Below are 4974 nucleotides of genomic sequence, written 5' to 3' on the forward strand. Positions count from 1 at the left end.
ACGTTTATCATGTGATACAGGACAGCCAATTGAGACATGACAGCACATGGACACTTGTACATTCCCCCTAACCTATAAATACACCCGATCCGGTGGCCATTTTACATTCTTTCTTCTGTTAAGATAGGGACAGGTTCCTGTGTGGAGTAGGGAGAGATAAACCACTAGCTATTTGGTACACAAAAGTTCTTTTCAGGACTGGTATAGGTGTTAGGTGTTGATAGGTTTGCTGTGCTGCTGATTCTTGCAGCAGCCTGAGTGTCTTTTGTTAGTTTAGAGAAAGGGAAAGGACGGTGTATGCTACAGGGACAGCCAGATTAGTCTTTCATCATCATCATCATCATCATCATCATTAGCTGTTACTATCAAGGTCCACAAAAGAGCTGTTCCAGTAACCACTAATCGTTCTCTTTTTTTGCCAATTTGTATAGGGACAGGAAGGAAGCAGTGTTGTCAGGCAGTGAGGGTAATTTTAAAGACTTGCTGTTATTATTAGTTCCACAAAGGTTCTTTTCAGGACTGGTATCAGTGGTACAGTAATAGGCTTGTACATGTATAATATTCTTTCTTCCAAATATAGAAAGGATATTATACTTGACTGCTGCCCTTCTGCTGCAGTCTGCTAAACATTCACAACTCACTTGTTCCACAAAAGTTCTTATAAGGACTGGTAACTTGGTATAGGGTGCTACGGTACATAGGCTTGAGTGCGGTACAGTCTGCTGTTCTGTAAGGACCGCTATCGGTCCACAATAGATAGGGTTGACGTGCACCACTGCTGACCGCTGCCCTATACTGCAGCAGTCCTTCAGCGGTATAGGGACTGACGTACAGTCTGCTAATCACTAACACACAACCTGCTTGTTCCACAAAAGTTCTTATAAGGACTGGTAACTTGGTATAGGGTGCTACGGTACATAGGCTTGAGTGCGGTACAGTCTGCTGTTCTGTAAGGACCGCTATCGGTCCACAATAGATAGGGTTGACGTGCACCACTGCTGACCGCTGCCCTATACTGCAGCAGTCCTTCAGCGGTATAGGGACTGACGTACAGTCTGCTAAACACTAATACACAACCTGCTTGGTCCACAAAAGTTCTTATAAGGACTGGTAACTTGGTATAGGGTGCTACGGTACATAGGCTTGAGTGCGGTACAGTCTGCTGTTCTGTAAGGACCGCTATCGGTCCACAATAGATAGGGTTGACGTGCACCACTGCTGACCGCTCACCTATACTGCAGCAGTCCTTCAGCGGTATAGGGACTGACGTACAGTCTGCTAATCACTAACACACAACCTGCTTGTTCCACAAAAGTTCTTATAAGGACTGGTAACTTGGTATAGGGTGCTACGGTACATAGGCTTGAGTGCGGTACAGTCTGCTGTTCTGTAAGGACCGCTATCGGTCCACAATAGATAGGGTTGACGTGCACCACTGCTGACCGCTGCCCTATACTGCAGCAGTCCTTCAGCGGTATAGGGACTGACGTACAGTCTGCTAAACACTAACACACAACCTGCTTGGTCCACAAAAGTTCTTATAAGGACTGGTAACTTGGTATAGGGTGCTACGGTACATAGGCTTGAGTGCGGTACAGTCTGCTGTTCTGTAAGGACCGCTATCGGTCCACAATAGATAGGGTTGACGTGCACCACTGCTGACCGCTGCCCTATACTGCAGCAGTCCTTCAGCGGTATAGGGACTGACGTACAGTCTGCTAAACACTAATACACAACCTGCTTGGTCCACAAAAGTTCTTATAAGGACTGGTAACTTGGTATAGGGTGCTACGGTACATAGGCTTGAGTGCGGTACAGTCTGCTGTTCTGTAAGGACCGCTATCGGTCCACAATAGATAGGGTTGACGTGCACCACTGCTGACCGCTCACCTATACTGCAGCAGTCCTTCAGCGGTATAGGGACTGACGTACAGTCTGCTAATCACTAACACACAACCTGCTTGTTCCACAAAAGTTCTTATAAGGACTGGTAACTTGGTATAGGGTGCTACGGTACATAGGCTTGAGTGCGGTACAGTCTGCTGTTCTGTAAGGACCGCTATCGGTCCACAATAGATAGGGTTGACGTGCACCACTGCTGACCGCTGCCCTATACTGCAGCAGTCCTTCAGCGGTATAGGGACTGACGTACAGTCTGCTAATCACTAACACACAACCTGCTTGTTCCACAAAAGTTCTTATAAGGACTGGTAACTTGGTATAGGGTGCTACGGTACATAGGCTTGAGTGCGGTACAGTCTGCTGTTCTGTAAGGACCGCTATCGGTCCACAATAGATAGGGTTGACGTGCACCACTGCTGACCGCTGCCCTATACTGCAGCAGTCCTTCAGCGGTATAGGGACTGACGTACAGTCTGCTAAACACTAATACACAACCTGCTTGGTCCACAAAAGTTCTTATAAGGACTGGTAACTTGGTATAGGGTGCTACGGTACATAGGCTTGAGTGCGGTACAGTCTGCTGTTCTGTAAGGACCGCTATCGGTCCACAATAGATAGGGTTGACGTGCACCACTGCTGACCGCTCACCTATACTGCAGCAGTCCTTCAGCGGTATAGGGACTGACGTACAGTCTGCTAATCACTAACACACAACCTGCTTGTTCCACAAAAGTTCTTATAAGGACTGGTAACTTGGTATAGGGTGCTACGGTACATAGGCTTGAGTGCGGTACAGTCTGCTGTTCTGTAAGGACCGCTATCGGTCCACAATAGATAGGGTTGACGTGCACCACTGCTGACCGCTCACCTATACTGCAGCAGTCCTTCAGCGGTATAGGGACTGACGTACAGTCTGCTAATCACTAACACACAACCTGCTTGTTCCACAAAAGTTCTTATAAGGACTGGTAACTTGGTATAGGGTGCTACGGTACATAGGCTTGAGTGCGGTACAGTCTGCTGTTCTGTAAGGACCGCTATCGGTCCACAATAGATAGGGTTGACGTGCACCACTGCTGACCGCTGCCCTATACTGCAGCAGTCCTTCAGCGGTATAGGGACTGACGTACAGTCTGCTAAACACTAATACACAACCTGCTTGGTCCACAAAAGTTCTTATAAGGACTGGTAACTTGGTATAGGGTGCTACGGTACATAGGCTTGAGTGCGGTACAGTCTGCTGTTCTGTAAGGACCGCTATCGGTCCACAATAGATAGGGTTGACGTGCACCACTGCTGACCGCTGCCCTATACTGCAGCAGTCCTTCAGCGGTATAGGGACTGACGTACAGTCTGCTAAACACTAATACACAACCTGCTTGGTCCACAAAAGTTCTTATAAGGACTGGTAACTTGGTATAGGGTGCTACGGTACATAGGCTTGAGTGCGGTACAGTCTGCTGTTCTGTAAGGACCGCTATAGGTCCACAATAGATAGGGTTGACGTGCACCACTGCTGACCGCTCACCTATACTGCAGCAGTCCTTCAGCGGTATAGGGACTAAGAGTTTTGTCACAGGGTCATTTAAAAAATGACATGCAGAGGAAGAGGCAGGCCCTTCCGCAGGGGTGGTAGGGGTAGGGCAGGAGCAACAGGCTTGAGCCAAAGTGGGAAGTTGCAGAAGGTGCGTTCAATTACTTTAAAGGATGCACCAGACTTGGTTGAGTGGCTCGCTCAGCCTTACTCTTCTGCACCCTCCTCATCCTCTCGATCTGCACCCTCTTCTTCACTCTCTGCTATGTGCACCCCCAAAGACACTACCACCAACAACACGACCACCACCACCACCACCACATACCTTCCGCTTGAGTCACTGGAATTATTTTCCGATCCATATCAAGAGGACATTTCTGATGCGCAGCCACTCTTGGTATTGGATCAGGAAGAGGAGGTAGCAACAAGCGCTACTCAGCAGTCTGACGCCAGTACCCAGATCAGCCCAAGGAGGAGGTTGGTCCCCGGTGTTGCTGCCTACTCTACTTATAGCGGTGGGGAAGGTGACGTTGATGATGACGTGTCTAGTGATGTCACGTGGGTGCCCACAAGAGAGGAAGAGGAGGGGAGTTCAGAGGGAGATATGGACCAGCAGATAGGGAGGAGAAGCAGCAATGACTTACATTGCACAGCAGGGACAAAGCAGACTGCAAATGTATCAGGAGCGAGTCATCGACCATGTACGGTCACATCTGGCGCTCCCAGGACACCGGCACATGGCTCCGCAGTGTGGGCTTTTTTTAACGTGTCCGCTGCTGACAATAGCGTTGCCATCTGCAATCTTTGCAGTCAACGCGTTAGTCGCGGTAAGCCCAATACTCACCTAGGGACGACCGCCTTAAGAAGGCACATGAGCAGCCATCACCGAGCCCAGTGGGAGCAACGGAACACACAAAGCCACACTGCAGGCTCTCACCGTCCAGCCTCGTCTTCTACTTCTCCTTCTCCTCTCTCCTCACAATTGTCCTCCACTCCACCTTCCATCACGCCAAGCTCACATTTTTCTGCAAAAAGGCAGGCTTCCGTGGGCCTAATGTTTGAGCGTAAAAAAATGATGACGCCGGATAACCCTCTTGCCCAACGGTTGGCGGCTGGCTTGTCAGAACTCATAGCCCGCCAACTACTGCCATATAAACTGGTGGACTCGGAGGCCTTTCGCAAATTTGTGGCCATTGGAACACCACAATGGAAGGTCCCAGGAAGGAAGTATTTCTCAGAGAAGGGCATCCCAGAGCTATATGGCCATGTTCAGCGGCAAGTGAATGTATCTCTGGCACACAGTGTCGGTGCCAAGATACATCTGACCACAGACACGTGGTCTAGCAAACACGGGCAGGGAAGGTATATCAGTTTTACTGCCCACTGGGTGAACCTTCTGACGGCCGTCAAGCATGTAACCCGTGGCACCCGTGTAGATTTGGTTTTACCGCCACGGATTGCATGCAGGCCTGACTCTTCTTCTCCTCCTCCTACTCCATCCTCCTCCCTCTCCTCCTCAGCTGCCTCCTCCTTTTCCG

The sequence above is a fragment of the Lithobates pipiens genome, unplaced genomic scaffold (genome assembly GCF_037356315.1).
Source record: "Lithobates pipiens isolate NorthernLeopardFrog02 unplaced genomic scaffold, aLitPip1_a1.2 Scaffold_8, whole genome shotgun sequence".
NCBI classification, from domain to species: Eukaryota; Metazoa; Chordata; class Amphibia; order Anura; family Ranidae; genus Lithobates; species Lithobates pipiens.